The sequence below is a fragment of the Vicia villosa genome, unplaced genomic scaffold, assembly GCF_029867415.1.
Source record: "Vicia villosa cultivar HV-30 ecotype Madison, WI unplaced genomic scaffold, Vvil1.0 ctg.000089F_1_1, whole genome shotgun sequence".
Taxonomy (NCBI): domain Eukaryota; kingdom Viridiplantae; phylum Streptophyta; class Magnoliopsida; order Fabales; family Fabaceae; genus Vicia; species Vicia villosa.
In genome coordinates this window covers 303,559-313,305 of record NW_026705008.1, presented here as the reverse complement: position 1 = coordinate 313,305, position 9,747 = coordinate 303,559, and the positions used below count along the sequence as shown (strand labels likewise).

The window sequence follows — 9,747 nt, the reverse complement described above, 5'->3', positions numbered from 1 at the left end:
TTTAAATAGTAGAAATTTGTATATCTATAAAAGAAAATTATATATTTATTAAAAAATAATAAAAAACACACATAAAAAATCGTATATAAATTTTGTCCAAAAAATTAATAATAATAAATAAATGAAATTATTCAAATAACTTTATCTTTTACTTTTTGCCCAAAAAAAATAAATTAATTAGAAATCATACTCTTTAAAATTGGTGGTAATGGATAGTGGAATGAAAGAAATGCCACTTGAGGGGATCCAATGTGAATTTTAGGGTTTAGAAATGCCACTTGAGGGATCCAATGTGAATGAACGGCCCAGATTTTGTGGATGGAAAAGTCACTGAAACCCTGTGTCCTCTTATAAGCCCTCTCTGTTTTTCTTCTGCGCTATCTCTCTCCTCTCTCTTGCAATTGTGAGTGCCTTTTTGTATAAGCTTTTTCTATTATTCACAATAAAGTATAAACCACTCTATTGAATCCCCTTCAATAAACACATATACTAAAATCAAAGTAGCAACTTTTTCACTATTCAGATAAGGTTTTTGTAATATCATTTTCGTGTTTCCCTTCATGTTTCTCTCTTACAAATTAGATATGCCTTTACGTTTTGATGAATCTGATTTAGGGTTTTTTTGTTGTTGTAATGTTTTGTTTTGTTTTCAATGATAAAGTTTAGTTTTTTTTTTTGTTGTTAAATCCTCTGAAGAAAAGTTTTCATCTTTAAAACAATTTTTTTTTCATTATCTTTTATCTTTCATGTTTCTAGTTTTTTTCTTCAGGTTTTGAGGAGTTTCAGTTTAGTTAAATATATATATTTTATAATTTTAATTTTTCTTCATGTTTTGTGTTGTTAATTCATTTTGTGCATCAAGGTTTCTTAAGTTGTGTTGTTTTCCAGATGTGAGTTTCACTTCTAACATTTAATCTGACCACTTCCTTCTCACTTTTATTTTCCAAATCAGAGTTTCAATTTTAACAGTTTTGGAGCCGCGATCTATAACTCTTCATTATTGTTGCTGCTTATTTTTTGTTTTTTAGATTTAATCTGACCACTTCTTTCTCACTTTTGTTTTTTATTTTTCAGAAATCTGACCACTTCCTTCTCACTTTTTCCGTTCAGAGTTTCACTCAACAAGTTTAATCTGGCCACTTTCTTCTCATTTTTATTTTCTACACAACTACTTGTTTTTGTTCCTAGTTGTTCCATACACTTAGAGTGTGTTTGGATGGAGCATTTTAACGAGGGAAAGTAATTTTTTGAGGGAATTTAAAATAATTTGACCAAAATTCATTGTTTGGATACAAAAATGAAGAATTGTTAAAATGATGGAAATTTATGGAGTATTTCATTTAAGTTAAATTTAATCATTTTGAAATGACACCAAAAACCAAAGAATTTGAAATTCCTCTCATGTTCCATAGAATGTATTTGTTATTATTATTTCTTCAAAATTTACAAATTAGTCCTCATATTTTTCAAAAATATAAAATTGACCCCAATTTTTTTAAAAAAATTGCAAATTGGTCCTTAATAATTTTTAAATTTTACAATTTGGTCCTTCAAATTTTTAAAAATTACAAATTGGTCCCTACTTTTTCATTTTTTAATTTGGTCCAAAAAATTTAAATTTTATACAAAATGACACCAAAAATCTAACAATGAATTATCTTAATACTTCATCCAAACAAAACAATTTAAAAATGAATGGATTTGAATTGAATCATTTGAATTGCTTTGAATTTTAAATTACTTTAAAATTTCTAATTACCTCATCCAAACACACTCTTAGTGTTACTCTCTTATTATTGATGCGGATTTCTGATTAGGTAACTAAGTATCTCGTTTACCTTCCTTTAATTTATAGGTTTGGATTTCAATACTAACACTCAGTATTGTTTTAGATTGTTTGGGTTAGTTATGAAATTTTATTGCAAGTAACACCTAAGTAATTAAGTCTTAAAATTTAAATTCACATAAAACAAATTAGCCCAAATTCTCCTACCCAACTTTACCCCCATGAGTTCTGAATTGTCCAAAGCCAGTAGAAAAAAGGTTTTGGACAATTCAAAACTTACGGGGTAAAGTTGAGCGGCTCTGAATTGTCCAAAGCCAATAGAAAAAAAAATAAGGTTTTGGACAATTCAAACTTATGAGGTAAAGTTGAGCGGCAGTAGTTGGAAGACAATTTACAATAGGGTCAATAAGAGTTTGTATTGAGAAGGTAGCAGAACTAGAAAAAAATCTCCCATGCCAGAACTGGTGCTCAAGTAGGTAATCCTGGTAAACATAGACATGCCGGAATGGTAAAAGTAATTTACTATCTACCCATTATTAAACAATGAACCATTCTTCCTATTGTGCCCTTACCTAAAAAAAATTTAGGCTACAACTTGGACATTTTAGTAACTAGCAAAATAAACATTTACTTTATCATCTTTTCTGTCTGGATGCCCCAAATGTTCATTTTTCATTGGTCTAGTTTAAATTATATTTTTCCGTCAAGACAATCTTACACTCAACAAAAGAAACAATAGTACACTCCAAGGACACTAATTCCTCAGTCTCTATTTTCTCTCTCTGCTCCTGTTTTCTCTTGTCTCTCTTTTCCCTCCAGTTCTCACCATCACTCAGTCCTCACCAAAATGGGCACATTCCTCCGTCCTCACCATCACTAAAAGTGTAGAACATTGCTCACTCTTCATCAAATGGGAAATATGTCTTCTCCTCCCACCTTCCTCACTCTCCTTCCTCTTCACCCTCTTCTCTCTCCACGTTAACTCTTCCTCAATCTCTATTCCTTTCTCCAATTTTTCAATTTCACTTTTTCAGTTCAAGCGAACGAAGTCATTTCCGAAGACGGTTTCACCGTCACAACCGTTCTCGATGGTCACAAGCTTCACATAAACCCTTTCTCCGTTCTCCAACGACCCCATTCCTCCGAGATCTCATCATTGTTACTCCTCAAATAGTACTTTCTACACTGTCCAATCACCCATTTCCCAAGGTTCATTTTATTTTTTTCTTTTTTTTTTATTACTGGCGTGTGCTAAAGTTTGATTTTTTTTAGGGTTTTTGGTTATTTCTATTTTTAAAATTTTTTTTGTGTTGCAGAAAGTGTTTTCAAAAGGTTTTCTGGAAATGGGTTGCTTGGGTATGGTGATGGTGATGTGTGTTCCGCAAGGTTTTCCAAATCTAAAAGCTTTGTTGTTCATGTAAGAGGGAATGTGTATGTTGCTGATATGGTTAATAAGGTGATGGGGAAAATCAGCACCAATGGTATGTTTCTACATAAACTTTTCTATGGCTTGGTTCTATCTTTGGGTTTTATCTATTTATACATGAGGATATTTTATCTTTTTCCTCAATTTTAATGTGTGCACTGTAGAACATCAAATGTAGTCTCTGTGTTTGAGAACAAAGGACATAAGCTTATTTCATTTTACTTCTGTCATTAGTCATTGGTTTCAAGGTTTCTCATTTGTTTAAAATGATGTTATTTGTTTCAAGGTTTGTCATAGAGATAATAGTAAATTACATGAACAACTTACTCATTACAACTAATTGATTCCTACAAAGTGTTTATGTAAATTGGAGTGAGACTTGGACCAAAGTGGTAAAACAATTTGTTGAAGTTGACTTATTATGGTTTTACATGAGATTTAGCTTTCCAAAGCTCTGTTTCTCTCTTTTTTATTGAAACTTTAATTTCTTTTCCGACTTTTCTCACAATGTATTTTCTCATAATTTTATTTCATTTCATTTGGCAATTACTTTTGAAATTTCGTTTCATGCTCAGAAGCTGAGCTGAGCCACGCTGCTGATGCGCTGAGCACTGGAAATCCAACAAGTTTGAAGCATCAGGAAGAATGAAACAGCATAATGACCATCACGAGGGACGAGACCAACAACTTTTTCTCCTTCTCATACCCATTTGCATCCCTATTAACATTACATTCCTATTAACATAACAAAGTTGGGTATTTGGTATTTTCACTAAAATAATCAACCTTTATGAGCTACTTTTGTTATTGTTTGCTTTAGTTTTTCAACTACACACTTGTGTTCTCAAAGTGAATAACCTGTGATGATGGATGTAAGCATAAAAGGAGGTGTAGCTGGTGGAAGCATTCTGAGGGTAATATTTTTGGTGAATATTGCAATATTATGTTTGATTTGCACAAGTGTGACTTATGCAGACATATGTTTTCCTAATAAATATACATTTTGGAATGATTTATGCCTTAACATCTATGTTGAGTAATTTTTAAAAGTTTTTTTAAAAAACATAAACGTCTTTAGAATGTTTAATCTATGCTATAATTTCAAATGCCTTGAAAATAATGCTTATGACAAGCATTATGAAACATGAATGTCCAACAGGTTAGAAGCTATTCAAACTTGGCCTAATTCTACTATTTTCTTGTTCAGAAAAGGATTAGAGAAGGAACTTCATAGCTTACTTCCTCCATACGTGTCGAATGGAATTAGAGTCACACCTCCTCCATACGGCATCGATATTACATGGCTCAAAGCAAAGATGATTGGCAATGTAAGTTCCATGTCACCTTGATGATAAATATTCAAGGTTCTGTTTTTCATTATCTTTTATCTCTTCATGTTTCTAGTTTTTTTCTTCAGGTTTTGAGGTGTTTCAATTTAGTTAAATATATATATATATTTTAATTTTAATTTTTCTTCATGTTTTGTGTTGTTAATTCATTTTGTGCATCAAGGTTTCTTACGTAGTGTTGTTTTCCAGATGTGAGTTTCACTTCTAACATTTAATCTGACCACTTCCTTCTCACTTTTATTTTCCAAATCAGAGTTTCAATTTTAACAGTTTTGGACCCGCGATCTATAACTCTTCATTATTGTTGCTACTTATTTTTTGTTTTTTAGATTTAATCTGACCACTTCCTTCTCACTTTTATTTTTTATTTTTCAGATATTTGACCACTTCCTTCTCACTTTTTTCCGTTCAGAGTTTCACTCAACAAGTTTAATCTGACCACTTCCTTCTCATTTTTATTTTCTACACAATTACTTGTTTTTGTTCCTAGTTGTTCCATACACTTAGTCTTACTCTCTTATTATTGATGCGGTGAGACTTGGAATGAGACTTGGATTTCTGGCAATCCCTTTGATTATGTAAGAAAGCCCCAGTATCTCGTTTACCTTCTCAGTACAAACTCTTGTTTAATTTTTAGGTTTGGATTTCAATACTAAAACTCAGGATTGTTTTAGATTGTTTGGGTTAGTTGTTTGGGTTAGTATGTGTTTCATGTAAAAGTTTGTATTGTCTTGGAAAGTTAAACTTTTTCATAAATTGTGAAATTTTATTCCAACTAACATCTAAGTAATCAAGTCTTAAAATTTAAATTCAAATTCAACTAACACTTTTAGTATAATTCAAATGATCTGTATAAAAAAAATAAAATATAAAACAAATTAGCCCAAATTCTCCTACCCAATTTTACCCCAAGAATTTTGGATCGTCCAAAGCCAATAGGAAAAAATACTGTTTTGGACAATTCAAAATTCATAGGGTAAAGTTGAGCTGCAGTAGAATTTGTCATAATTCGTTTTAGTTTTTGATACGCTATCAATGACAATTTGAATTATTCATGTAAAAGATCTTAGTTGAATTTGAATTTCCAGACTTTATTACAGAACATAAAAAGTGTTAGTTGGAAGACAATTTACTTAATTACAGAACAAAAAAAGTGTTAGTTGGAAGACAATTTACTTAATTACATTACAAAAAAGGTATTAGTTGGAAGACAGGTAACTTTCCAACTTATCCATAATGTATATGTTAATTCAAATATAATCCAATTAATACATTCCACAAGAGTTTGTATTGAGAAGGTAGCAGAACTAGAAAAAGTATTGGCCGAAGCCTTCATTGATAGTGTCGAAGCCTTCTATGACAGTAGACAATGCCTCTGAAACACATCATTGGATGATAGTAGAACCACAATCCGGGAAAGTCTCCCATGCCGGAACTGGTGCTCAAGTTGTGCCACAAGGTAATCCTAGTAAACATAGAGATACTATATAAATGCAGAACTGCAACAGAGGTGGACCTTTATCTATAGCCACATAAACACCAATAATGTCTAAAATATAGCACACCACGTGACACACACGCATGTGTATAAAGAATTGGCTAAGTATTACCTTTTCCTATCTTAATGAGTCTCACCTAAAATACTAATCAGTTAAACACTTTAATTGTTAAACTTTGTCTATTACCTCCAATTCATCCATATATTACCAAAAAAGTATATCTAATCAACTTAAGGATTCTCATCTCATCCACTAGTTGATCTATTGCTTTTTAACCTTAGCAATCTATAAACCAGAAAATGGAAAGAAACAAACTAAATGCATACTTTTTAACTAAACTTGATTGCCATTCACTAGAAGAGAGTATTCTCAAAATAAATAAATAAAAGTGATCACTACATTACAGTTTTTCCCCACCCCCAACAGAAGATAAAAGTAATGAACGGTAACCTTTGTTTGGAAAAGAATCTAAAGCTGCTAATTAAGGTATACCGGGCCAGCATTAGGCACTACACATTAACACTTGATATATACTTTTTCTTTTTAAATAGTTTTCCAGACAGTAACAGGCTACTGATAGAAGTTAAAGGGCCAATTATAAAAGTGAATATATATGTACATGCACAAAAACATTTTTTCAAGAAGCAAACAATAACTTCATGTGAAAGGTATATCAACAACTGTCTCACTACATACTAGAAGGAATTTCCTAAGGGCGGCAGAAAAGGCATGATTAACTCTAGCCCATTCTGACCTCGATTCCACAAATTGGATGATTAGTTGAAAGCTCCTACAAAGAGGGAAAATTCGTTTGCCCAACTCCTGCAACTAGGGGTGTTCAAACCCAAACCAATCCAAATAAAAACTGAAAACCGATCAAAAAAACCAAAAACCGTAAAAAATCGAAGTTTATTGGATGTGTTTGGATGTGATTTTGTGAGAACCGCACGGTTCAGATCGGATTTCAGATTGATTTTTCAAAACCGATCCAAACCAAACCAAATCGCATGTATAAATATTTTTTACTAATTTATTTTTTATTATTATGATATGTTACATAAATTTATTATTATATGATAAATATTTTTTACTTGGTCTGTTATGGAATTCTTCATACTAATATTGTATTTTCTTCAGGTCAATTGTATTTTCTTCATACTGATATTAGTTAAAAACCAGACCACTGCATATGCCATTGCCAATTCTTTTGTTAGTTTTTTCTGTAAAATCATTTGTTAATTTTGAGGCATTTTTTATTTTTTACACAGAGATATTTGACTCCACCATATGTGGATGATAGCCTTATAGAAGTGGTTGCCCAAGCATGTTATCAGATACGGAAATTAATGGCAAAAGCATGTAAATAAAAACCTGGAAACTAAATTGAAGATGGAAATGTGTTTTGAGTATCAGATGCAAATCCTCTACGGATCGATAGGCTTTTGCTTCTTTATCTCTCAGAAAATAAACCAATTGCAGAAGAAATAAATGGACTGAATAGTAAACCTAAAACAAATTATGGAAGTTTAGAAACAAACTAAAGGGCTTTTGACTTCCAGTGTAGAAATCAAAAGTTGAAACAGGAATGGAAATTGTAAAGAAAACTGGAAAATAAAATGCTTGAACTCTAATCAATATTCTGTGTCAAAACGAAGAACAAAGGGGGCCTCATAATGTTTCTTACGGTTCCTTTTATATTCGTAGGTTGCAGTTTGCTGGAGAGGAGATTTAGGAGAAAATGGGAGTGATTTCAGTTGAGTTGCTGAAGAATCAGTTTAAGCTGCTGAAGAATCGGAGAGACGTTGGAGATGGTACTGAAGTGTGACTGGATCGTGGGAAAAATTCTAAGAAAATAACGCAAGTGGCGGGGGGCCACTTGCTAAAGGGACGGACGCCCTCTTTCTTTTATTTCTTTTTCTTCTTTTTCTTCAAAATAGCTTAGGTGCGGGGGCCACCAAGGGAGGGACGGACGTCACTTTCTTCTCTTCTTCATTTTCATCTTAGGCACGTGGGGTGGGCGTCCCGACTTTCTTTCTTTATTATTTTTTTCCACTTCTTTTCTTTAATAAATAATGGGTCTCCAATCGAGCTTTTGCATTTCTTCATTTCTTCACCGAATAATTCTTTGAAAATACTTTATTTCTTCTTCTTTTTAATCGAACTCGAGAAAAATTAAATATGTGAAATAAAACGAGAATACCGGCATAATACTAAAATAAAACAATATAATTAATATAAAATAAAGACATAATTTATGTTAATTGAATCAAATAATACGATATATTTTCATGTTATCAAACTCCCCTATACTTGAACCTTTGTTTGTCCTCAAGAAAATAATCATTAAAACAGTTGGACAATACAGATTAAATGCAAACTCATAACACAACTCGAGTTGTACTAGGTTACGGGATGTTATTGTTAGAATATCATGAGATCAATCTCAACACCAAAAAATACAGTAACGACACTAGACAACTCCGCCATATGCATACCAATCCGAATCATGCCATCATAGCTCGACCTTATCCTTTTCGCTTGTTTTACCCATTTTCATTCACGCGCAATCACATTAAGCCCATTATCTTATCACACACATAGTAGAGTAGTCGGTTAGTGATTATGATCCTTTTAAGCATGGAGTTCTTGCACAATTACGTGGTATACTCCTTTTATATTTACTCAATTGCAGGTTGTGGGGGATCGAACTGTAGTTTGCCCTACCAAGTTCAGTACCAGAAAACTTTTGAACCAACCAACAATGAGTTTCTTTTGTCAAATATCTTAGGTTCCATGACCGTTTGGTTAAATGACCGGGTGAGAGTCACCTAACTTAGTTGGTACATTCCCTATAGCAATGAATTGTTATTTTTATAAATTATAAGGATCATTCACTTCGACTCTCTACGTAGTTTGTATTTAAGACGGAGCCGACTGCTAAATAAACTGCTCATGGTTACTTTAAACTAAAGTTTTAGGTTTCGGTATAATAGGTACTCAAATAGGTCTTGCATACTCGGGGGTTTTAGAATGGTGAGACGGTAATAATATTGTCTTAACTTCACTCAAGTTTCTAACATTTCTTAAAAATGAGTAACCTTCATACTTTCGGGCGTGTAGAGCTATGCATCTAGTCATGCTAATTTTTTTTTTGTTATGGCTCAAGAAATTGAGGAATTAAAATAAGTACCAAAAATTCGCATACGTAGGATTTAACTAACTTAAATTTTTTATTGAATGGAAATTGCGACAAAGAAAAATAAAAGAAACAAAGAAATTCTTCCCCCACACTTAAAATGTGCATTGTTCCCAATGCAACAAGGTTGAAAGAAAAATAACTCCTACTCCTCACTTTGTTAGGGCATCCTTCTTCATCCTCTAGTTCGAACCCTTCTACGCCTATCCGAGTCAGGTGGTGCCTCAAATTGTTGAAAGTAGTTATGAACGTCGCCCACACGAAGTGCCAACACTTGCATTTCGTCGCTTAAACCTCACACGCGGTTGGTCATTTCCTGATAGTTGTGGTCATTTCGACTCTATAATTGTTGGACCATTTGCAACATTTCATTGTGCCTTTTGTTGGATACTACATTTTTTTGCATGATGGCATCGTAGAGGGTGTTCATAGTGATTTGCGGTGGAACATTTTCGGGAGCCCTAGGCGGAGGAGGATATAATGGTGGAAGG

General features: G+C 32.7%; 1 long non-coding RNA gene across 8 annotated transcripts; it reads left to right on the top strand.

Moving 5' to 3' along the window:
* Positions 1-218: 218 nt before the first annotated feature.
* On the top strand, positions 219-9,747 carry LOC131623928 (uncharacterized). 8 transcript variants are annotated; one of them, XR_009290370.1, is made up of 4 exons: positions 219-403; positions 1,075-2,995; positions 3,103-4,126; positions 4,420-5,173. It is a non-coding gene; the product is annotated as an uncharacterized LOC131623928 (long non-coding RNA). The 8 variants fall into 8 exon arrangements; XR_009290369.1 differs by having other exon boundaries at positions 397-528; XR_009290371.1 differs by lacking the exon at positions 219-403 and adding an exon at positions 7,765-9,747 and having other exon boundaries at positions 546-2,995; positions 4,420-6,020.